The following is a 26,497-nucleotide window of genomic DNA, read 5'->3' as shown; positions in this document are numbered from 1 at the left end:
CCGCAGACAAACACTACTCTCTATGTATCAGTGAGGGTGTCTTTCAGGTTTCGTGCATTCTGTATCGAATCGTAGTTGGCCACAATGAATGTGGCACGCATAACGTCGAAAATAGAGTTCAGACACCGCTCTGAGTAAGACGAACGTGTTGTCCCTTCTCTAGACTTCAATGACGTTAAGCCGTGATACCTAAGACAGATCTGCACTCGATGACACCACGATAACAGCCGGTCCCCACACTTACATCTTGCTCTCCTTATGACAGTATACATCACATCAGTCTGTGACGCTGTATTTGCAACTTCTTGCGTGCGTTTATGTTCGCCGCGACCAACACTTACCATGCACTGACCACAAAACACGGAGGAGCCGGGGCTTGAACCCGAGACCGTTCACACGCTAAGCGAACGATCTACCAACTTAGCTACAGCTACACACACGACCAAGCCTGGCTATTCTCCATTCTTTGCGACTCTGATGTGCACGGACACGATGGTTGGTTGGTTTGTAGCGGCGAAGGTACCAGAATACAAAGGCGCGGACACGTTCATATACACAAGAGTTCCAAGTAGTTTCGATGCTGTGGTATTACGAATGCAAATTCCGTCTGTTTTTAACGTCTTCAATTGAAAGGGCGGTCACAAATTGGTCCATTTCACTCCTTGTCGACAATCACACAGCACCTGAGGTAACAAGCACATCTCGAGCCCCATTGTGCTCTCCATTGTTCATGCCAACTCAGTGCCTCGCTCTTTGCTACTGCGTAAAACTCTTGTCGTCCAACTGCAAAACACTGGGACACAACACGTTTCCGCGTCTCCATTGCACTGATCGTACTACGAAACGCTCCCCAAACTTGGCAATCACCCATGCAGATGACTTTTCCGACTTCACGCAACGCTCACGCTAGTGAAGCCTTATTTACAGTTCGACGTCGCGCCAAAGCGAATGAGCACATTTCGCCTACGGCTTAGGCCGCTCTTCTAGTGTGGCTGCTCTGTGTCTGCAGGCAGCGAGGGGCTGCAAGCTTCCTGTTTTCGCACCTATATCACCTGTGCTTCCTTGTCAGAGACAGACTATCGCAAAACATACAACTCACTCCATGAATTGATTGCTACGGCATCTGTTATCAGCAGTCACAACCAGCAACACCAGTAGCAGCCGACTGCACGCAAAGAATGGGAACGTGCAGTGGGATTTACGTGAAATCTGCGCAAGGCAGATCTTTCCGACGTAGGCTTGAGAATCTTATGGGAACATTTGTACTGTTTCTAAATTAAGTGTAGGTGTGGGAGGAGGGTGCTTCCTGCGCACGAATAAAAGTACGCTCGCCAATTGTGGATGCTAATCGTTCGCTTGTATCTGCCTACACACCTCTGCCGGTTGGGAATTATTCCACTTGCATGGCAAGGTGCGCACGTAGGTGTGTTGAAAATTCTGGAGGCGCTGGGTATCGATCCCAGTACCTCTCGCACGCTAAGCGAGCGCTCTACCATCTGAGCTACGCCCACCCCCCCCGATAACTAGTAGTGCTACATACAGTCATATCAACGTCACAGACCCTTACACTCCCATTATTCCGCAGACAAACACTACTCTCTATGTATCAGTGAGGGTGTCTTTCAGGTTTCGTGCATTCTGTATCGAATCGTAGTTGGCCACAATGAATGTGGCACGCATAACGTCGAAAATAGAGTTCAGACACCGCTCTGAGTAAGACGAACGTGTTGTCCCTTCTCTAGACTTCAATGACGTTAAGCCGTGATACCTAAGACAGATCTGCACTCGATGACACCACGATAACAGCCGGTCCCCACACTTACATCTTGCTCTCCTTATGACAGTATACATCACATCAGTCTGTGACGCTGTATTTGCAACTTCTTGCGTGCGTTTATGTTCGCCGCGACCAACACTTACCATGCACTGACCACAAAACACGGAGGAGCCGGGGCTTGAACCCGAGACCGTTCACACGCTAAGCGAACGATCTACCAACTGAGCTACAGCTACACACACGACCAAGCCTGGCTATTCTCCATTCTTTGCGACTCTGATGTGCACGGACACGATGGTTGGTTGGTTTGTAGCGGCGAAGGTACCAGAATACAAAGGCGCGGACACGTTCATATACACAAGAGTTCCAAGTAGTTTCGATGCTCTTGTATTGCGAATGCAAATTCCGTCTGTTTTGAACATCTTAAATTGAAAGGGCGGTCACAAATTGGTCCATTTCACTCCTTGTCGACAATCACACAACACCTGAGGTAACAAGCACATCTCGAGCCCCATTGTGCTCTCCATTGTTCATGCCAACTCAGTGCCTAGCTCTTTGCTACTGTGTAAAACTCTTGTCGTCCAACTGCAAAACACTGGGACACAACAAGTTTCCGCGTCTCCATTGCACTGATCGTACTACGAAATGCTCCCCAAACTTGGCAATCACCCATGCAGATGACTTTTCCGACTTTACACGACGCTCACGCTAGTGACAGCCTTATTTACAGTTCGACGTCGCGCCAAAGCGAATGAGCACATTTCGCCTACGGCTTAGGCCGCTCTTCTAGTGTGGCTGCTCTGTGTCTGCAGGCAGCGAGGGGCTGCAAGCTTCCTGTGTTCGCACCTATATCACCTGTGCTTCCTTGTCAGAGACAGACTATCGCAAAACATACAACTCACTCCATGAATTGATTGCTACGGCATCTGTTATCAGCAGTCACAACCAGCAACACCAGTAGCAGCCGACTGCACGCAAAGAATGGGAACGTGCAGTGGGATTTACGTGAAATCGGCGCAAGGCAGATCTTTCCGACGTAGGCTTGAGAATCTTATGGGAACATTTGTACTGTTTCTAAATTAAGTGTAGGTGTGGGAGGAGGGTGCTTCCTGCGCACGAATAAAAGTACGCTCGCCAATTGTGGATGCTAATCGTTCGCTTGTATCTGCCTACACACCTCTGCCGGTTGGGAATTATTCCACTTGCATGGCAAGGTGCGCACGTAGGTGTGTTGAAAATTCTGGAGGCGCTGGGTATCGATCCCAGTACCTCTCGCACGCTAAGCGAGCGCTCTACCATCTGAGCTACGCCCACCCCCCCCCCGATAACTAGTAGTGCTACATACAGTCATATCAACGTCACAGACCCTTACACTCCCATTATTCCGCAGACAAACACTACTCTCTATGTATCAGTGAGGGTGTCTTTCAGGTTTCGTGCATTCTGTATCGAATCGTAGTTGGCCACAATGAATGTGGCACGCATAACGTCGAAAATAGAGTTCAGACACCGCTCTGAGTAAGACGAACGTGTTGTCCCTTCTCTAGACTTCAATGACGTTAAGCCGTGATACCTAAGACAGATCTGCACTCGATGACACCACGATAACAGCCGGTCCCCACACTTACATCTTGCTCTCCTTATGACAGTATACATCACATCAGTCTGTGACGCTGTATTTGCAACTTCTTGCGTGCGTTTATGTTCGCCGCGACCAACACTTACCATGCACTGACCACAAAACACGGAGGAGCCGGGGCTTGAACCCGAGACCGTTCACACGCTAAGCGAACGATCTACCAACTGAGCTACAGCTACACACACGACCAAGCCTGGCTATTCTCCATTCTTTGCGACTCTGATGTGCACGGACACGATGGTTGGTTGGTTTGTAGCGGCGAAGGTACCAGAATACAAAGGCGCGGACACGTTCATATACACAAGAGTTCCAAGTAGTTTCGATGCTCTTGTATTGCGAATGCAAATTCCGTCTGTTTTGAACATCTTAAATTGAAAGGGCGGTCACAAATTGGTCCATTTCACTCCTTGTCGACAATCACACAACACCTGAGGTAACAAGCACATCTCGAGCCCCATTGTGCTCTCCATTGTTCATGCCAACTCAGTGCCTAGCTCTTTGCTACTGTGTAAAACTCTTGTCGTCCAACTGCAAAACACTGGGACACAACAAGTTTCCGCGTCTCCATTGCACTGATCGTACTACGAAATGCTCCCCAAACTTGGCAATCACCCATGCAGATGACTTTTCCGACTTTACACGACGCTCACGCTAGTGACAGCCTTATTTACAGTTCGACGTCGCGCCAAAGCGAATGAGCACATTTCGCCTACGGCTTAGGCCGCTCTTCTAGTGTGGCTGCTCTGTGTCTGCAGGCAGCGAGGGGCTGCAAGCTTCCTGTGTTCGCACCTATATCACCTGTGCTTCCTTGTCAGAGACAGACTATCGCAAAACATACAACTCACTCCATGAATTGATTGCTACGGCATCTGTTATCAGCAGTCACAACCAGCAACACCAGTAGCAGCCGACTGCACGCAAAGAATGGGAACGTGCAGTGGGATTTACGTGAAATCGGCGCAAGGCAGATCTTTCCGACGTAGGCTTGAGAATCTTATGGGAACATTTGTACTGTTTCTAAATTAAGTGTAGGTGTGGGAGGAGGGTGCTTCCTGCGCACGAATAAAAGCACGCTCGCCAATTGTGGATGCTAATCGTTCGCTTGTATCTGCCTACACACCTCTGCCGGTTGGGAATTATTCCACTTGCATGGCAAGGTGCGCATGTAGGTGTGTTAAAAATTCTGGAGGCGCTGGGTATCGATCCCAGTACCTCTCGCACGCTAAGCGAGCGCTCTACCATCTGAGCTACGCCCACCCCCCCGATAACTAGTAGTGCTACATACAGTCATATCAACGTCACAGACCCTTGCACCCCCATTATTCCGCAGACAAACACTACTCTCTATGTATCAGTGAGGGTGTCTTTCAGGTTTCGTGCATTCTGTATCGAATCGTAGTTGGCCACAATGAATGTGGCACGCATAACGTCGAAAATAGAGTTCAGACACCGCTCTGAGTAAGACGAACGTGTTGTCCCTTCTCTAGACTTCAATGACGTTAAGCCGTGATACCTAAGACAGATCTGCACTCGATGACACCACGATAACAGCCGGTCCCCACACTTACATCTTGCTCTCCTTATGACAGTATACATCATATCAGTCTGTGACGCTGGTTTTGCAACTTCTTGCGTGCGTTTATGTTCGCCGCGACCAACACTTACCATGCACTGACCACAAAACACGGAGGAGCCGGGGCTTGAACCCGAGACCGTTCACACGCTAAGCGAACGATCTGCCAACTGAGCTACAGCTACACACACGACCAAGCCTGGCTATTCTCCATTCTTTGCGACTCTGATGTGCACGGACACGATGGTTGGTTGGTTTGTAGCGGCGAAGGTACCAGAATACAAAGGCGCGGACACGTTCATATACACAAGAGTACCAAGTAGTTTCGATGCTCTGGTATTACGAATGCAAATTCCGTCTGTTTTGAACGTCTTAAATTGAAAGGGCGGTCACAAATTGGTCCATTTCACTCCTTGTCGACAATCACACAGCACCTGAGGTAACAAGCACATCTCGAGCCCCATTGTGCTCTCCATTGTTCATGCCAACTCAGTGCCTCGCTCTTTGCTACTGTGTAAAACTCTTGTCGTCCAACTGCAAAACACTGGGACACAACAAGTTTCCGCGTCTCCATTGCACTGATCGTACTACGAAACGCTCCCCAAACTTGGCAATCACCCATGCAGATGACTTTTCCGACTTCACGCAACGCTCACGCTAGGGACAGCCTTATTTACAGTTCGACGTCGCGCCAAAGCGAATGAGCACATTTCGCCTACGGCTTAGGCCGCTCTTCTAGTGTGGCTGCTCTGTGTCTGCAGGCAGCGAGGGGCTGCAAGCTTCCTGTGTTCGCACCTATATCACCTGTGCTTCCTTGTCAGAGACAGACTATCGCAAAACATACAACTCACTCCATGAATTGATTGCTACGGCATCTGTTATCAGCAGTCACAACCAGCAACACCAGTAGCAGCCGACTGCACGCAAAGAATGGGAACGTGCAGTGGGATTTACGTGAAATCGGCGCAAGGCAGATCTTTCCGACGTAGGCTTGAGAATCTTATGGGAACATTTGTACTGTTTCTAAATTAAGTGTAGGTGTGGGAGGAGGGTGCTTCCTGCGCACGAATAAAAGCACGCTCGCCAATTGTGGATGCTAATCGTTCGCTTGTATCTGCCTACACACCTCTGCCGGTTGGGAATTATTCCACTTGCATGGCAAGGTGCGCATGTAGGTGTGTTAAAAATTCTGGAGGCGCTGGGTATCGATCCCAGTACCTCTCGCACGCTAAGCTAGCGCTCTACCATCTGAGCTACGGCCACCCCCCCGATAACTAGTAGTGCTACATACAGTCATATCAACGTCACAGACCCTTGCACCCCCATTATTCCGCAGACAAACACTACTCTCTATGTATCAGTGAGGGTGTCTTTCAGGTTTCGAGCATTCTGTATCGAATCGTAGTTGGCCACAATGAATGTGGCACGCATAACGTTCGAAAATAGAGTTCAGACACCGCTCTGAGTAAGACGAACGTGTTGTCCACCTCTAGACTTCAATGACGTTAAGCCGTGATACCTAAGACAGATCTGCACTCGATGACACCACCATAACAGCCGGTCCCCACACTTACATCTTGCTCTCCTTATGACAGTATACATCATATCAGTCTGTGACGCTGGTTTTGCAACTTCTTGCGTGCGTTTATGTTCGCCGCGACCAACACTTACCATGCACTGACCACAAAACACGGAGGAGCCGGGGCTTGAACCCGAGACCGTTCACACGCTAAGCGAACGATCTGCCAACTGAGCTACAGCTACACACACGACCAAGCCTGGCTATTCTCCATTCTTTGCGACTCTGATGTGCACGGACACGATGGTTGGTTGGTTTGTAGCGGCGAAGGTACCAGAATACAAAGGCGCGGACACGTTCATATACACAAGAGTCCCAAGTAGTTTCGATGCTGTGGTATTACGAATGCAAATTCCGTCTGATTTTAACGTCTTCAATTGAAAGGGCGGTCACAAATTGGTCCATTTCACTCCTTGTCGACAATCACACAGCACCTGAGGTAACAAGCACATCTCGAGCCCCATTGTGCTCTCCATTGTTCATGCCAACTCAGTGCCTCGCTCTTTGCTACTGTGTAAAACTCTTGTCGTCCCACTGCAAAACACTGGGACACAACAAGTTTCCGCGTCTCCATTGCACTGAACGTACTACGAAACGCTCCCCAAACTTGGCAATCACCCATGCAGATGACTTTTCCGACTTTACACGACGCTCACGCTAGTGACAGCCTTATTTACTGTTCGACGTCGCGCCAAAGCGAATGAGCACATTTCGCCTACGGCTTAGGCCGATCTTCTAGTGTGGCTGCTCTGTGTCTGCAGGCAGCGAGGGGCTGCAAGCTTCCTGTGTTCGCACCTATATCACCTGTGCTTCCTTGTCAGAGACAGACTATCGCAAAACATACAACTCACTCCATGAATTGATTGCTACGGCATCTGTTATCAGCAGTCACAACCAGCAACACCAGTAGCAGCCGACTGCACGCAAAGAATGGGAACGTGCAGTGGGGTTTACGTGAAATCGGCGCAAGGCAGATCTTTCCGACGTAGGCTTGAGAATCTTATGGGAACGTTTGTACGGTTTCTAAATTAAGTGTAGGTGTGGGAGGAGGGTGCTTCCTGCGCACGAATAAAAGCACGCTCGCCAATTGTGGATGCTAATCGTTCGCTTGTATCTGCCTACACACCTCTGCCGGTTGGGAATTATTCCACTTGCATGGCAAGGTGCGCATGTAGGTGTGATAAAAATTCAGGAGGCGCTGGGTATCGATCCCAGTACCTCTCGCACGCTAAGCGAGCGCTCTACCATCCGAGCTACGCCCACACCCCGATAACTAGTAGTGCTACATACAGTCATATCAACGTCACAGACCCTTGCACTCCCATTATTCCGCAGACAAACACTACTCTCTATGTATCAGTGAGGGTGTCTTTCAGGTTTCGTGCATTCTGTATCGAATCGTAGTTTTCCACAATGAATGTGGCACGCATAACGTCGAAAATAGAGTTCAGACACCGCTCTGAGTAAGACGAACGTGTTTTCCCTTCTCTAGACTTCAATGACGTTAAGCCGTGATACCTAAGACAGATCTGCACTCGATGACACCACGATAACAGCCGGTCCCCACACTTACATCTTGCTCTCCTTATGACAGTATACATCATATCAGTCTGTGACGCTGGTTTTGCAAGTTCTTGCGTGCGTTTATGTTCGCCGCGACCAACACTTACCATGCACTGACCACAAAACACGGAGGAGCCGGGGCTTGAACCCGAGACCGTTCACACGCTAAGCGAACGATCTGCCAACTGAGCTACAGCTACACACACGACCAAGCCTGGCTATTCTCCATTCTTTGCGACTCTGATGTGCACGGACACGATGGTTGGTTGGTTTGTAGCGGCGAAGGTACCAGAATACAAAGGCGCGGACACGTTCATATACACAAGAGTTCCAAGTAGTTTCGATGCTCTGGTATTACGAATGCAAATTCCGTCTGTTTTGAACGTCTTAAATTGAAAGGACGGTCACAAATTGGTCCATTTCACTCCTTGTCGACAATCACACAGCACCTGAGGTAACAAGCACATCTCGAGCCCCATTGTGCTCTCCATTGTTCATGCCAACTCAGTGCCTCGCTCTTTGCTACTGTGTAAAACTCTTGTCGTCCAACTGCAAAACACTGGGACACAACAAGTTTCCGCGTCATCATTGCACTGATCGTACTACGAAACGCTCCCCAAACTTGGCAATCACCCATGCAGATGACTTTTCCGACTTCACGCAACGCTCACGCTAGTGACAGCCTTATTTACAGTTCGACGTCGCGCCAAAGCGAATGAGCACATTTCGCCTACGGCTTAGGCCGCTCTTCTAGTGTGGCTGCTCTGTGTCTGCAGGCAGCGAGGGGCTGCAAGCTTCCTGTGTTCGCACCTATATCACCTGTGCTTCCTTGTCAGAGACAGACTATCGCAAAACATACAACTCACTCCATGAATTGATTGCTACGGCATCTGTTATCAGCAGTCACAACCAGCAACACCAGTAGCAGCCGACTGCACGCAAAGAATGGGAACGTGCAGTGGGATTTACGTGAAATCGGCGCAAGGCAGATCTTTCCGATGTAGGCTTGAGAATCTTATGGGAACATTTGTACTGTTTCTAAATTAAATGTAGGTGTGGGAGGAGGGTGCTTCCTGCGCACGAATAAAAGCACGCTCGCCAATTGTGGATGCTAATCGTTCGCTTGTATCTGCCTACACACCTCTGCCGGTTGGGAATTATTCCACTTGCATGGCAAGGTGCGCATGTAGGTGTGATAAAAATTCAGGAGGCGCTGGGTATCGATCCCAGTACCTCTCGCACGCTAAGCGAGCGCTCTACCATCCGAGCTACGCCCACACCCCGATAACTAGTAGTGCTACATACAGTCATATCAACGTCACAGACCCTTGCACTCCCATTATTCCGCAGACAAACACTACTCTCTATGTATCAGTGAGGGTGTCTTTCAGGTTTCGTGCATTCTGTATCGAATCGTAGTTTTCCACAATGAATGTGGCACGCATAACGTCGAAAATAGAGTTCAGACACCGCTCTGAGTAAGACGAACGTGTTTTCCCTTCTCTAGACTTCAATGACGTTAAGCCGTGATACCTAAGACAGATCTGCACTCGATGACACCACGATAACAGCCGGTCCCCACACTTACATCTTGCTCTCCTTATGACAGTATACATCATATCAGTCTGTGACGCTGGTTTTGCAAGTTCTTGAGTGCGTTTATGTTCGCCGCGACCAACACTTACCATGCACTGACCACAAAACACGGAGGAGCCGGGGCTTGAACCCGAGACCGTTCACACGCTAAGCGAACGATCTGCCAACTGAGCTACAGCTACACACACGACCAAGCCTGGCTATTCTCCATTCTTTGCGACTCTGATGTGCACGGACACGATGGTTGGTTGGTTTGTAGCGGCGAAGGTACCAGAATACAAAGGCGCGGACACGTTCATATACACAAGAGTTCCAAGTAGTTTCGATGCTCTGGTATTACGAATGCAAATTCCGTCTGTTTTGAACGTCTTAAATTGAAAGGACGGTCACAAATTGGTCCATTTCACTCCTTGTCGACAATCACACAGCACCTGAGGTAACAAGCACATCTCGAGCCCCATTGTGCTCTCCATTGTTCATGCCAACTCAGTGCCTCGCTCTTTGCTACTGTGTAAAACTCTTGTCGTCCAACTGCAAAACACTGGGACACAACAAGTTTCCGCGTCTCCATTGCACTGATCGTACTACGAAACGCTCCCCAAACTTGGCAGTCACCCATGCAGATGACTTTTCCGACTTTACACGACGCTCACGCTAGTGACAGCCTTATTTACAGTTCGACGTCGCGCCAAAGCGAATGAGCACATTTCGCCTACGGCTTAGGCCGCTCTTCTAGTGTGGCTGCTCTGTGTCTGCAGGCAGCGAGGGGCTGCAAGCTTCCTGTGTTCGCACCTATATCACCTGTGCTTCCTTGTCAGAGACAGACTATCGCAAAACATACAACTCACTACATGAATTGATTGCTACGGCATCTGTTATCAGCAGTCACAACCAGCAACACCAGTAGCAGCCGACTGCACGCAAAGAATGGGAACGTGCAGTGGGATTTACGTGAAATCGGCGCAAGGCAGATCTTTCCGACGTAGGCTTGAGAATCTTATGGGAACATTTGTACTGTTTCTAAATTAAGTGTAGGTGTGGGAGGAGGTTGCTTCCGGCGCACAAATAAAAGCACGCTCGCCAATTGTGGATGCTAATCCTTCGCTTGTATCTGCCTACACACCTCTGCCGGTTGGGAATTATTCCACTTGCATGGCAAGGTGCGCATGTAGGTGTGATAAAAATTCTGGAGGCGCTGGGTATCGATCCCAGTACCTCTCGCACGCTAAGCGAGCGCTCTACCATCTGATCTACGCCCACCCCCCGATAACTAGTAGTGCTACATACAGTCATATCAACGTCACAGACCCTTGCACCCCCATTATTCCGCAGACAAACACTACTCTCTATGTATCAGTGAGGGTGTCTTTCAGGTTTCGTGCATTCTGTATCGAATCGTAGTTTTCCACAATGAATGTGGCACGCATAACTTCGAAAATAGAGTTCAGACACCGCTCTGAGTAAGACGAACGTGTTGTCCCTTCTCTAGACTTCAATGACCTTAAGCCGTGATACCTAAGACAGATCTGCACTCGATGACACCACGATAACAGCCGGTCCCCACACTTACATCTTGCTCTCCTTATGACAGTATACATCATATCAGTCTGTGACGCTAATTTTGCAACTTCTTGCGTGCGTTTATGTTCGCCGCGACCAACACTTACCATGCACTGACCACAAAACACGGAGGAGCCGGGGCTTGAACCCGAGACCGTTCACACGCTAAGCGAACGATCTGCCAACTGAGCTACAGCTACACACACGACCAAGCCTGGCTATTCTCCATTCTTTGCGACTCAGATGTGCACGGACACGATGGTTGGTTGGTTTGTAGCGGCGAAGGTACCAGAATACAAAGGCGCGGACACGTTCATATACACAAGAGTTCCAAGTAGTTTCGATGCTCTGGTATTACGAATGCAAATTCCGTCTGTTTTGAACGTCTTAAATTGAAAGGGCGGTCACAAATTGGTCCATTTCACTCCTTGTCGACAATCACACAGCACCTGAGGTAACAAGCACATCTCGAGCCCCATTGTGCTCTCCATTGTTCATGCCAACTCAATGCCTCGCTCTTTGCTACTGTGTAAAACTCTTGTCGTCCAACTGCAAAACACTGGGACACAACAATTTTCCGCGTCTCCATTGCACTGATCGTACTACGAAACGCTCCCCAAACTTGGCAATCACCCATGCAGATGACTTTTCCGACTTCACGCAACGCTCACGCTAGTGACAGCCTTATTTACAGTTCGACGTCGCGCCAAAGCGAATGAGCACATTTCGCCTACGGCTTAGGCCGCTCTTCTAGTGTGGCTGCTCTGTGTCTGCAGGCAGCGAGGGGCTGCAAGCTTCCTGTGTTCGCACCTATATCACCTGTGCTTCCTTGTCAGAGACAGACTATCGCAAAACATACAACTCACTCCATGAATTGATTGCTACGGCATCTGTTATCAGCAGTCACAACCAGCAACACCAGTAGCAGCCGACTGCACGCAAAGAATGGGAACGTGCAGTGGGATTTACGTGAAATCGGCGCAAGGCAGATCTTTCCGACGTAGGCTTGAGAATCTTATGGGAACATTTGTACTGTTTCTAAATTACGTGTAGGTGTGGGAGGAGGGTGCTTCCTGCGCACGAATAAAAGCACGCTCGCCAATTGTGGATGCTAATCGTTCGCTTGTATCTGCCTACACACCTCTGCCGGTTGGGAATTATTCCACTTGCATGGCAAGGTGCGCATGTAGGTGTGATAAAAATTCTGGAGGCGCTGGGTATCGATCCCAGTACCTCTCGCACGCTAAGCGAGCGCTCTACCATCTGATCTACGCCCACCCCCCGATAACTAGTAGTGCTACATACAGTCATATCAACGTCACAGACCCTTGCACTCCCATTATTCCGCAGACAAACACTACTCTCTATGTATCAGTGAGGGTGTCTTTCAGGTTTCGTGCATTCTGTATCGAATCGTAGTTTTCCACAATGAATGTGGCACGCATAACGTCGAAAATAGAGTTCAGAAACCGCTCTGAGTAAGACGAACGTGCTGTCCCTTCTCTAGACTTCAATGACGTTAAGCCGTGATACCTAAGACAGATCTGCACTCGATGACACCACGATAACAGCCGGTCCCCACACTTACATCTTGCTCTCCTTATGACAGTATACATCATATCAGTCTGTGACGCTGGTTTTGCAACTTCTTGCGTGCGTTTATGTTCGCCGCGACCAACACTTACCATGCACTGACCACAAAACACGGAGGAGCCGGGGCTTGAACCCGAGACCGTTCACACGCTAAGCGAACGATCTACCAACTGAGCTACAGCTACACACACGACCAAGCCTGGCTATTCTCCATTCTTTGCGACTCTGATGTGCACGGACACGATGGTTGGTTGGTTTGTAGCGGCGAAGGTACCAGAATACAAAGGCGCGGACACGTTCATATACACAAGAGTCCCAAGTAGTTTCGATGCTGTGGTATTACGAATGCAAATTCCGTCTGTTTTTAACGTCTTCAATTGAAAGGGCGGTCACAAATTGGTCCATTTCACTCCTTGTCGACAATCACACAGCACCTGAGGTAACAAGCACATCTCGAGCCCCATTGTGCTCTCCATTGTTCATGCCAACTCAGTGCCTCGCTCTTTGCTACTGTGTAAAACTCTTGTCGTCCAACTGCAAAACACTGGGACACAACAAGTTTCCGCGTCTCCACTGCACTGATCGTACTACGAAACGCTCCCCAAACTTGGCAATCACCCATGCAGATGACTTTTCCGACTTTACACGACGCTCACGCTAGTGACAGCCTTATTTACAGTTCGACGTCGCGCCAAAGCGAATGAGCACATTTCGCCTACGGCTTAGGCCGCTCTTCTAGTGTGGCTGCTCTGTGTCTGCAGGCAGCGAGGGGCTGCAAGCTTCCTGTGTTCGCACCTATATCACCTGTGCTTCCTTGTCAGAGACAGACTATCGCAAAACATACAACTCACTCCATGAATTGATTGCTACGGCATCTGTTATCAGCAGTCACAACCAGCAACACCAGTAGCAGCCGACTGCACGCAAAGAATGGGAACGTGCAGTGGGATTTACGTGAAATCGGCGCAAGGCAGATCTTTCCGACGTAGGCTTGAGAATCTTATGGGAACATTTGTACTGTTTCTAAATTAAGTGTAGGTGTGGGAGGAGGGTGCTTCCTGCGCACGAATAAAAGCACGCTCGCCAATTGTGGATGCTAATCGTTCGCTTGTATCTGCCTACACAACTCTGCCGGTTGGGAATTATTCCACTTGCATGGCAAGGTGCGCATGTAGGTGTGTTAAAAATTCTGGAGGCGCTGGGTATCGATCCCATTACCTCTCGCACGCTAAGCGAGAGCTCTACCATCTGAGCTACGCCCACCCCCCGATAACTAGTAGTGCTACATACAGTCATATCAACGTCACAGACCCTTGCACTCCCATTATTCCGCAGACAAACACTACTCTCTATGTATCAGTGAGGGTGTCTTTCAGGTTTCGTGCATTCTGTACCGAATCGTAGTTGGCCACAATGAATGTGGCACGCATAACGTCGAAAATAGAGTTCTGACACCGCTCTGAGTAAGACGAACGTGTGGTCCCTTCTCTAGACTTCAATGACGTTAAGCCGTGATACCTAAGACAGATCTGCACTCGATGACACCACGATAACAGCCGGTCCCCACACTTACATCTTGCTCTCCTTATGACAGTATACATCATATCAGTCTGTGACGCTGGTTTTGCAACTTCTTGCGTGCGTTTATGTTCGCCGCGACCAACACTTACCATGCACTGACCACAAAACACGGAGGAGCCGGGGCTTGAACCCGAGACCGTTCACACGCTAAGCGAACGATCTACCAAATGAGCTACAGCTACACACACGACCAAGCCTGGCTATTCTCATTCTTTGCGAGTCTGATGTGCACTGAACGATTGTTTGTTGGTTTGTAGCGGCGAAGGTACCAGAATACAATGGCGCGGACACGTTCATATACACAAGTGTTCCAAGTAGTTTCGATGCTCTGGTATTGCGAATGCAAATTCCGTCTGTTTTGAACACCTTAAATTGAAAGGGCGGTCACAAATTGGTCCATTTCACTCCTTGTCGACAATCACACAGCACCTGAGGTAACAAGCACATCTCGAGCCCCATTGTGCTCTCCATTGTTCATGCCAACTCAGTGCCTCGCTCTTTGCTACTGTGTAAAACTCTTGTCGGGCAACTGCAAAACACTGGGACACAACAAGTTTCCGCGTCTCCATTGCACTGATCGTACTACGAAACGCTCCGCAAACTTGGCAATCACCCATGCAGATGACTTTTCCGACTTTGCACGACGCTCACGCTAGTGACAGCCTTATTCACAGTTCGACGTCGCGCCAAAGCGAATGAGCACATTTCGCCTACGGCTTAGGCCGCTCTTCTAGTGTGGCTGCTCTGTGTCTGCAGGCAGCGAGGGGCTGCAAGCTTCCTGTGTTCGCACCTATATCACTTGTGCTTCCTTGTCAGAGACAGACTATCGCAAAACATACAACTCACTCCATGAATTGATTGCTACGGCATCTGTTATCAGCAGTCACAACCAGCAACACCAGTAGCAGCCGACTGCACGCAAAGAATGGGAACGTGCAGTGGGATTTACGTGAAATCGGCGCAAGGCAGATCTTTCCGACGTAGGCTTGAGAATCTTATGGGAACATTTGTACTGTTTCTAAATTAACTGTAGGTGTGGGAGGAGGGTGCTTCCTGCGCACGAATAAAAGCACGCTCGCCAATTGTGGATGCTAATCGTTCGCTTGTATCTGCCTACACACCTCTGCCGGTTGGGAATTATTCCACTTGCATGGCAAGGTGCGCATGTAGGTGTGTTAAAAATTCTGGAGGCGCTGGGTATCGATCCCAGTATCTCTCGCACGCTAAGCGAGCGCTCTACCATCTGAGCTACGCCCACCCCCCGATAACTAGTAGTGCTACATACAGTCATATCAACGTCACAGACCCTTGCACCCCCATTATTCCGCAGACAAACACTGCTCTCTATGTATCAGTGAGGGTGTCTTTCAGGTTTCGTGCATTCTGTATCGAATCGTAGTTGGCCACAATGAAAGTGGCACGCATAACGTCAAAAATAGAGTTCAGACACCGCTCTGAGTAAGACGAACGTGTTGTCCCTTCTCTAGACTTCAATGACGTTAAGCCGTGATACCTAAGACAGATCTGCACTCGATGACACCACGATAACAGCCGGTCCCCACACTTACATCTTGCTCTCCTTATGACAGTATACATCATATCAGTCTGTGACGCTGGTTTTGCAAGTTCTTGCGTGCGTTTATGTTCGCCGCGACCAACACTTACTATGCACTGACCACAAAACACGGAGGAGCCGTGGCTTGAACCCGAGACCGTTCACACGCTAAGCGAACGATCTGCCAACTGAGCTACAGCTACACACACGACCAAGCCTGGCTATTCTCCATTCTTTGCGACTCTGATGTGCACGGACACGATTGTTGGTTGGTTTGTAGCGGCGAAGGTACCAGAATACAAAGGCGCGGACACGTTCATATACACAAGAGTTCCAAGTAGTTTCGATGCTCTGGTATTACGAATGCAAATTCCGTCTGTTTTGAACGTCTTAAATTGAAAGGGCGGTCACAAATTGGTCCATTTCACTCCTTGTCGACAATCACACAGCACCTGAGGTAACAAGCACACCTCGAGCCCCATTGTGCTCTCCATTGTTCATGCCAACTCAGTGCCTCGCTCTTTGCTACTGTGTAAAACTCTTGTCGTCCAACTGCAAAACACTGGGACACAACAAGTTTCCGCGTCTCCATTGCACTGATCGTACTACGAAACGCTCCCCAAACTTGGCAATCACCCATGCAGATGACTTTTCCGACTTCACGCAACGCTCACGCTAGTGACAGCCTTATTTACAGTTCGACGTCGCGCCAAAGCGAATGAGCACATTTCGCCTACGGCTTAGGCCGCTCTTCTAGTGTGGCTGCTCTGTGTCTGCAGGCAGCGAGGGGCTGCAAGCTTCCTGTGTTCGCACCTATATCACCTGTGCTTCCTTGTCAGAGACAGACTATCGCAAAACATACAACTCACTCCATGAATTGATTGCTACGGCATCTGTTATCAGCAGTCACAACCAGCAACACCAGCAGCAGCCGACTGCACGCAAAGAATGGGAACGTGCAGTGGGATTTACGTGAAATCGGCGCAAGGCAGATCTTTCCGACGTAGGCTTGAGAATCTTATGGGAACATTTGTACCGTTTCTAAATTAAGTGTAGGTGTGGGGGGAGGGTGCTTCCTGCGCACGAATAAAAGCACGCTCGCCAATTGTGGATGCTAATCGTTCGCTTGTATCTGCCTACACACCTCTGCCGGTTGGGAATTATTCCACTTGCATGGCAAGGTGCGCATGTAGGTGTGTTAAAAATTCTGGAGGCGCTGGGTATCGATCCCAGTACCTCTCGCACGCTAAGCGAGCGCTCTACCATCTGAGCTACGCCCACAACCCCGGTAACTAGTAGTGCTATATACAGTCATATCAACGTCACAGACCCTTGCACCCCCATTATTCCGCAGACAAACACTACTCTCTATGTATCAGTGAGGGTGTCTTTCAGGTTTCGTGCATTCTGTATCGAATCGTAGTTGGCCACAATGAATGTGGCACGCATAACGTCGAAAATAGAGTTCAGACACCGCTCTGAGTAAGACGAACGTGTTGTCCCTTCTCTAGACTTCAATGACGTTAAGCCGTGATACCTAAGACAGATCTGCACTCGATGACACCACGATAACAGCCGGTCCCCACACTTACATCTTGCTCTCCTTATGACAGTATACATCATATCAGTCTGTGACGCTGGTTTTGCAACTTCTTGCGTGCGTTTATGTTCGCCGCGACCAACACTTACCATGCACTGACCACAAAACACGGAGGAGCCGGGGGCTTGAACCCGAGACCATTCACACGCTAAGCGAACGATCTGCCAAATGAGCTACAGCTACACACACGACCAAGCCTGGCTATTCTCCATTCTTTGCGAGTCTGATGTGCACTGACACGATTGTTGGTTGGTTTGTAGCGGCGAAGGTACCAGAATACAATGGCGCGGACACGTTCATATACACAAGAGTTCCAAGTAGTTTCGATGCTCTGGTATTGCGAATGCAAATTCCGTCTGTTTTGAACATCTTAAATTGAAAGGGCGGTCACAAATTGGTCCATTTCACTCCTTGTCGACAATCACACAGCACCTGAGGTAACAAGCACATCTCGAGCCCCATTGTGCTCTCCATTGTTCATGCCAACTCAGTGCCTCGCTCTTTGCTACTGTGTAAAACTCTTGTCGTCCAACTGCAAAACACTGGGACACAACAAGTTTCCGCGTCTCCATTGCACTGATCGTACTACGAAACGCTCCCCAAACTTGGCAATCACCCATGCAGATGACTTTTCCGACTTCACGCAACGCTCACGCTAGTGACAGCCTTATTTACAGGTCGACGTCGCGCCAAAGCGTATGAGCACATTTCGCCTACGGCTTAGGCCGCTCTTCTAGTGTGGCTGCTCTGTGTCTGCAGGCAGCGCGGGGCTGCAAGCTTCCTGTGTTCGCACCTATATCACCTGTGCTTCCTTGTCAGAGACAGACTATCGCAAAACATACAACTCACTCCATGAATTGATTGCTACGGCATCTGTTATCAGCAGTCACAACCAGCAACACCAGTAGCAGCCGACTGCACGCAAAGAATGGGAACGTGCAGTGGGATTTACGTGAAATCGGCGCAAGGCAGATCTTTCCGACGTAGGCTTGAGAATCTTATGGGAACATTTGTACCGTTCCTAAATTAAGTGTAGGTGTGGGAGGAGGGTGCTTCCTGCGCACGAATAAAAGCACGCTCGCCAATTGTGGATGCTAATCGTTCGCTTGTATCTGCCTACACACCTCTGCCGGTTGGGAATTATTCCACTTGCATGGCCAGGTGCGTATGTAGGTGTGTTAAAAATTCTGGAGGCGCTGGGTATCGATCCCAGTACCTCTCGCACGCTAAGCGAGCGCTCTACCATGTGGATGCTAATCGTTCGCTTGTATCTGCCTACACACCTCTGCCGGTTGGGAATTATTCCACTTGCATGGCAAGGTGCGCATGTAGGTGTGTTAAAAATTCTGGAGACGCTGGGTATCGATCCCAGTACCTCTCGCACGCTAAGCGAGCCCTCTACCATCTGAGCTACGCCCACCCCCCCGATAACTAGTAGTGCTACATACAGTCATATCAACGTCACAGACCCTTGCACCCCCATTATTCCGCAGACAAACACTACTCTCTATGTATCAGTGAGGGTGTCTTTCAGGTTTCGTGTATTCTGTATCGAATCGTAGTTGGCCACAATGAAAGTGGCACCCATAACGTCGAAAATAGAGTTCAGACACCGCGCTGAGTAAGACGAACGTGTTGTCCACCTCTAGACTTCAATGACGTTAAGCCGTGAAACCTAAGACAGATCTGCACTCGATGACACCACGATAACAGCCGGTCCCCACACTTACATCTTGCTCTCCTTATGACAGTATACATCATATCAGTCTGTGACGCTGGTTTTGCAACTTCTTGCGTGCGTTTATGTTCGCCGCGACCAACACTTACCATGCACTGACCACAAAACATGGAGGAGCCGGGGCTTGAACCCGAGACCGTTCACACGCTAAGCGAACGATCTGCCAAATGAGCTACAGCTACACACACGACCAAGCCTGGCTATTCTCCATTCTTTGCGAGTCTGATGTGCACTGACACGATTGTTGGTTGGTTTGTAGCGGCGAAGGCACCAGAATACAATGGCGCGGACACGTTCATATACACAAGAGTTCCAAGTAGTTTCGATGCTCTGGTATTGCGAATGCAAATTCCGTCTGTTTTGAACATCTTAAATTGAAAGGGCGGTCACAAATTGGTCCATTTCACTCCTTGTCGACAATCACACAGCACCTGAGGTAACAAGCACATCTCGAGGCCCATTGTGCTCTCCATTGTTAATGCCAACTCAGTGCCTCGCTCTTTGCTACTGTGTAAAACTCTTGTCGTCCAACTGCAAAACACTGGGACACAACAAGTTTCCGCGTCTCCATTGCACTGATCGCACTACGAAACGCTCCCCAAACTTGGCAATCGCCCATGCAGATGACTTTTCCGACTTCACGCAACGCTCACGCTAGTGACAGCCTTATTTACAGGTCGACGTCGCGCCAAAGCGAATGAGCACATTTCGCCTACGGCTTAGGCCGCTCTTCTAGTGTGGCTGCTCTGTGTCTGCAGGCAGCGAGGGTCTGCAAGCTTCCTGTGTTCGCAACTATATCACCTGTGCTTCCTTGTCAGAGACAGACTATCGCAAAACATACAACTCACTCCATGAATTGATTGCTACGGCATCTGTTATCAGCAGTCACAACCAGCAACACCAGTAGCAGCCGACTGCACGCAAAGAATGGGAACGTGCAGTGGGATTTACGTGAAATCGGCGCAAGGCAGATCTTTCCGACGTAGGCTTGAGAATCTTATGGGAACATTTGTACTGTTTCTAAATTAAGTGTAGGTGTGGGAGGAGGGTTCTTCCTGCGCAAGAATAAAAGCACGCTCGCCAGTTGTGGATGCTAATCGTTCGCTTGTATCTGCCTACACACCTCTGCCGGTTGGGAATTATTCCACTTGCATGGCAAGGTGCGCATGTAGGTGTGTTAAAAATTCTGGAGGCGCTGGGTATCGATCCCAGTACCTCTCGCACGCTAAGCGAGCGCTCTACCATCTGAGCTACGCCCACCTCCCAGATAACTAGTAGTGCTACATACAGTCATATCAACGTCACAGACCCTTGCACTCCCATTATTCCACAGACAAACACTACTCTCTATGTATCAGTGAGGGTGTCTTTCAGGTTTCGTGCATTCTGTATCGAATCGTAGTTGGCCACAATGAAAGTGGCACCCATAACGTCGAAAATAGAGTTCAGACACCGCTCTGAGTAAGACGAACGTGTTGTCCACCTCTAGACTTCAATGACGTTGAGCCGTGATACCTAAGACAGATCTGCACTTGATGACACCACGATAACAGCCGGTCCCCACACTTACATCTTGCTCTCCTTATGACAGTATACATCATATCAGTCTGTGACGCTGGTTTTGCAACTTCTTGCGTGCGTTTATGTTCGCCGCGACCAACACTTACCATGCACTGACCACAAAACATGGAGGAGTCGGGGCTTGAACCCAAGACCGTTCACACGCTAAGCGAACGATCTGCCAACTGAGCTACAGCTACACACACGACCAAACCTGGCTATTCTCCAATCTTTGCGACTCTGATGTGCACGGACACGATGGTTGGTTGGTTTGTAGCGGCGAAGGTACCAGAATACAAAGGCGCGGACACGTTCATATACACAAGAGTTCCAAGTAGTTTCGATGCTCTGGTATTACGAATGCAAATTCCGTCTGTTTTGAACGTCTTAAATTGAAAGGGCGGTCACAAATTGGTCCATTTCACTCCTTGTCGACAATCACACAGCACCTGAGGTAACAAGCACATCTCGAGCCCCATTGTGCTCTCCATTGTTCATGCCAACTCAGTGCCTCGCTCTTTGCTACTGTGTAAATCTCTTGTCGTCCAACTGCAAAACACTGGGACACAACAAGTTTCCGCGTCTCCATTGCACTGATCGTACTACGAAACGCTCCCCAAACTTGGCAATCATCCATGCAGATGACTTTTCCGACTTTACACGACGCTCACGCTAGTGACAGCCTTATTTACAGTTCGACGTCGCGCCAAATCGAATGAGCACATTTCGCCTACGGCTTAGGCCGCTCTTCTAGTGTGGCTGCTCTGTGCCTGCAGGCAGAGAGGGGCTGCAAGCTTCCTGTGTTCGCACCTATATCACCTGTGCTTCCTTGTCAGAGACAGACTATCGCAAAACATACAACTCACTCCATGAATTGATTGCTACGGCATCTGTTATCAGCAGTCACAACCAGCAACACCAGTAGCAGCCGACTGCACGCAAAGAATGGGAACGTGCAGTGGGATTTACGTGAAATCGGCGCAAGGCAGATCTTTCCGACGTAGGCTTGAGAATCTTATGGGAACATTTGTACCGTTTCTAAATTAAGTGTAGGTGTGGGGGGAGGGTGCTTCCTGCGCACGAATAAAAGCACGCTCGCCAATTGTGGATGCTAATCGTTCGCTTGTATCTGCCTACACACCTCTGCCGGTTGGGAATTATTCCACTTGCATGGCAAGGTGCGCATGTAGGTGTGTTAAAAATTCTGGAGGCGCTGGGTATCGATCCCAGTACCTCTCGCACGCTAAGCGAGCGCTCTAACATCTGAGCTACGCCCACAACCCCGATAACTAGTAGTGCTACATACAGTCATATCAACGTCACAGACCCTTGCACCCCCATTATTCCGCAGACAAACACTACTCTCTATGTATCAGTGAGGGTGTCTTTCAGGTTTCGTGCATTCTGTATCGAATCGTAGTTGGCCACAATGAATGTGGCACGCATAACGTCGAAAATAGAGTTCAGACACCGCTCTGAGTAAGACGAACGTGTTGTCCCTTCTCTAGACTTCAATGACGTTAAGCCGTGATACCTAAGACAGATCTGCACTCGATGACACCACGATAACAGCCGGTCCCCACACTTACATCTTGCTCTCCTTATGACAGTATACATCATATCAGTCTGTGACGCTGGTTTTGCAACTTCTTGCGTGCGTTTATGTTCGCCGCGACCAACACTTACCATGCACTGACCACAAAACACGGAGGAGCCGGGGGCTTGAACCCGAGACCATTCACACGCTAAGCGAACGATCTGCCAAATGAGCTACAGCTACACACACGACCAAGCCTGGCTATTCTCCATTCTTTGCGAGTCTGATGTGCACTGACACGATTGTTGGTTGGTTTGTAGCGGCGAAGGTACCAGAATACAATGGCGCGGACACGTTCATATACACAAGAGTTCCAAGTAGTTTCGATGCTCTGGTATTGCGAATGCAAATTCCGTCTGTTTTGAACATCTTAAATTGAAAGGGCGGTCACAAATTGGTCCATTTCACTCCTTGTCGACAATCACACAGCACCTGAGGTAACAAGCACATCTCGAGCCCCACTGTGCTCTCCATTGTTCATGCCAACTCAGTGCCTCGCTCTTTGCTACTGTGTAAAACTCTTGTCGTCCAACTGCAAAACACTGGGACACAACAAGTTTCCGCGTCTCCATTGCACTGATCGTACTACGAAACGCTCCCCAAACTTGGCAATCACCCATGCACATGACTTTTCCGACTTCACGCAACGCTCACGCTAGTGACAGCCTTATTTACAGGTCGACGTCGCGCCAAAGCGTATGAGCACATTTCGCCTACGGCTTAGGCCGCTCTTCTAGTGTGGCTGCTCTGTGTCTGCAGGCAGCGCGGGGCTGCAAGCTTCCTGTGTTCGCACCTATATCACCTGTGCTTCCTTGTCAGAGACAGACTATCGCAAAACATACAACTCACTCCATGAATTGATTGCTACGGCATCTGTTATCAGCAGTCACAACCAGCAACACCAGTAGCAGCCGACTGCACGCAAAGAATGGGAACGTGCAGTGGGATTTACGTGAAGTCGGCGCAAGGCAGATCTTTCCGACGTAGGCTTGAGAATCTTATGGGAACATTTGTACTGTTTCTAAATTAAGTGTAGGTGTGGGAGGAGGTTGCTTCCGGCGCACAAATAAAAGCACGATCGCCAATTGTGGATGCTAATCGTTCGCTTGTATCTGCCTACACACCTCTGCCGGTTGGGAATTATTCCACTTGCATGGCAAGGTGCGCATGTAGGTGTGATAAAAATTCTGGAGGCGCTGGGTATCGATCCCAGTACCTCTCGCACGCTAAGCGAGCGCTGTACCATCTGAGCTACGCCCACCCCCCGATAACTAGTAGTGCTACATACAGTCATATCAACGTCACAGACCCTTGCACTCCCATTATTCCGCAGACAAACACTACTCTCTATGTATCAGTGAGGGTGTCTTTCAGGTTTCGTGCATTCTGTATCGAATCGTAGTTGGCCACAATGAAAGTGGCACCCATAACGTCGAAAATAGAGTTCAGACACCGCTCTGAGTAAGACGAACGTGTTGTCCCTTCTCTAGACTTCAATGACGTTAAGCCGTGATACCTAAGACAGATCTGCACTCGATGACACCACGATAACAGCCGGTCCCCACACTTACATCTTGCTCTCCTTATGACAGTATACATCATATCAGTCTGCGACGCTGGTTTTGCAACTTCTTGCGTGCGTTTATGTTCGCCGCGACCAAAACTTACCATGCACTGACCACAAAACACGGAGGAGCCGGGGCTTGAACCCGAGACCGTTCACACGCTAAGCGAACGATCTGCCAACTGAGCTACAGCTACACACACGACCAAGCCTGGCTATTCTCCATTCTTTGCGACTCTGATGTGCACGGACACGGTGGTTGGTTGGTTTGTAGCGGCGAAGGTACCAGAATACAAAGGCGCGGACACGTTCATATACACAAGAGTTCCAAGTAGTTTCGATGCTCTGGTATTACGAATGCAAATTCCGTCTGTTTTGAACGTCTTAAATTGAAAGGGCGGTACAAGTTGGTCCATTTCACTCCTTGTCGACAATCACACAGCACCTGAGGTAACAAGCACATCTCGAGCCCAATTGTGCTCTCCATTGTTCATGCCAACTCAGTGCCTCGCTCTTTGCTACTGTGTAAAACTCTTGTCGTCCAACTGCAAAACACTGGGACACAACAAGTTTCCGCGTCTCCATTGCACTGATCGTACTACGAAACGCTCCCCAAACTTGGCAATCACCCATGCAGATGACTTTTCCGACTTCACGCAACGCTCACGCTAGTGACAGCCTTATTTACAGTTCGACGTCGCGCCAAAGCGAATGAGCACATTTCGCCTACGGCTTAGGCCGCTCTTCCAGTGTGGCTGCTCTGTGTCCGCAGGCAGCGAGGCGCTGCAAGCTTCCTGTGTTCGCACCTATATCACTTGTGCTTCCTTGTCAGAGACAGACTATCGCAAAACATACAACTCACTCCATGAATTGATTGCTACGGCATCTGTTATCAGCAGTCACAACCAGCAACACCAGTAGCAGCCGACTGCACGCAAAGAATGGGAACGTGCAGTGGGATTTACGTGAAATCGGCGCAAGGCAGATCTTTCCGACGTAGGCTTGAGAATCTTATGGGAACATTTGTACTGTTTCTAAATTAAGTGTAGGTGTGGGAGGAGGGTGCTTCCTGCGCACGAATAAAAGCACGCTCGCCAATTGTGGATGCTAATCGTTCGCTTGTATCTGCCTACACAACTCTGCCGGTTGGGAATTATTCCACTTGCATGGCAAGGTGCGCATGTAGGTGTGTTAAAAATTCTGGAGGCGCTGGGTATCGATCCCATTACCTCTCGCACGCTAAGCGAGAGCTCTACCATCTGAGCTACGCCCACGCCCCGATAACTAGTAGTGCTACATACAGTCATATCAACGTCACAGACCCTTGCACTCCCATTATTCCGCAGACAAACACTACTCTCTATGTATCAGTGAGGGTGTCTTTCAGGTTTCGTGCATTCTGTATCGAATCGTAGTTGGCCACAATGAATGTGCCACGCATAACGTCGAAAATAGAGTTCAGACACCGCTCTGAGTAAGACGAACGTGTTGTCCCTTCTCTAGACTTCAATGACGTTAAGCCGTGATACCTAAGACAGATCTGCACTCGATGACACCACCATAACAGCCGGTCCCCACACTTACATCTTGCTCTCCTTATGACAGTATACATCATATCAGTCTGTGACGCTGGTTTTGCAACTTCTTGCGTGCGTTTATGTTCGCCGCGACCAACACTTACCATGCACTGACCACAAAACACGGAGGAGCCGGGGCTTGAACCCGAGACCGTTCACACGCTAAGCGAACGATCTACCAAATGAGCTACAGCTACACACACGACCAAGCCTGGCTATTCTCATTCTTTGCGAGTCTGATGTGCACTGAACGATTGTTTGTTGGTTTGTAGCGGCGAAGGTACCAGAATACAATGGCGCGGACACGTTCATATACACAAGTGTTCCAAGTAGTTTCGATGCTCTGGTATTGCGAATGCAAATTCCGTCTGTTTTGAACACCTTAAATTGAAAGGGCGGTCACAAATTGGTCCATTTCACTCCTTGTCGACAATCACACAGCACCTGAGGTAACAAGCACATCTCGAGCCCCATTGTGCTCTCCATTGTTCATGCCAACTCAGTGCCTCGCTCTTTGCTACTGTGTAAAACTCTTGTCGTGCAACTGCAAAACACTGGGACACAACAAGTTTCCGCGTCTCCATTGCACTGATCGTACTACGAACCGCTCCGCAAACTTGGCAATCACCCATGCAGATGACTTTTCCGACTTTGCACGACGCTCACGCTAGTGACAGCCTTATTTACAGTTCGACGTCGCGCCAAAGCGAATGAGCACATTTCGCCTACGGCTTAGGCCGCTCTTAGGTGTGGCTGCTCTGTGTCTGCAGGCAGCGAGGGGCTGCAAGCTTCCTGTGTTCGCACCTATATCACTTGTGCTTCCTTGTCAGAGACAGACTATCGCA

At 49.3% G+C, this 26,497-nt stretch overlaps 6 non-coding genes across 6 annotated transcripts; all 6 read right to left on the bottom strand.

The window, feature by feature from the left end:
• Positions 1–1,438: 1,438 nt before the first annotated feature.
• On the bottom strand, positions 1,439–1,512 carry Trnaa-agc (transfer RNA alanine (anticodon AGC)). Its single transcript has one exon. It is a non-coding gene; the product is annotated as a tRNA-Ala (tRNA).
• Positions 1,513–3,018: 1,506 nt separating this feature from the next.
• On the bottom strand, positions 3,019–3,092 carry Trnaa-agc (transfer RNA alanine (anticodon AGC)). The gene has a single exon. It is a non-coding gene; the product is annotated as a tRNA-Ala (tRNA).
• A 1,508-nt stretch (positions 3,093–4,600) lies between these two features.
• On the bottom strand, positions 4,601–4,674 carry Trnaa-agc (transfer RNA alanine (anticodon AGC)). The gene has a single exon. It is a non-coding gene; the product is annotated as a tRNA-Ala (tRNA).
• Positions 4,675–15,646: 10,972 nt separating this feature from the next.
• On the bottom strand, positions 15,647–15,720 carry Trnaa-agc (transfer RNA alanine (anticodon AGC)). The gene has a single exon. It is a non-coding gene; the product is annotated as a tRNA-Ala (tRNA).
• A 1,504-nt stretch (positions 15,721–17,224) lies between these two features.
• Positions 17,225–17,297, bottom strand: Trnaa-agc (transfer RNA alanine (anticodon AGC)). The gene has a single exon. It is a non-coding gene; the product is annotated as a tRNA-Ala (tRNA).
• Positions 17,298–20,541: 3,244 nt separating this feature from the next.
• Trnaa-agc (transfer RNA alanine (anticodon AGC)) lies at positions 20,542–20,615 on the bottom strand. The gene has a single exon. It is a non-coding gene; the product is annotated as a tRNA-Ala (tRNA).
• Positions 20,616–26,497: the final 5,882 nt, after the last annotated feature.

Source organism: Schistocerca gregaria, unplaced genomic scaffold (assembly GCF_023897955.1).
Source record: "Schistocerca gregaria isolate iqSchGreg1 unplaced genomic scaffold, iqSchGreg1.2 ptg000156l, whole genome shotgun sequence".
NCBI lineage: Eukaryota > Metazoa > Arthropoda > Insecta > Orthoptera > Acrididae > Schistocerca > Schistocerca gregaria.
This window is presented reverse-complemented; position numbering and strand designations above follow the sequence as displayed.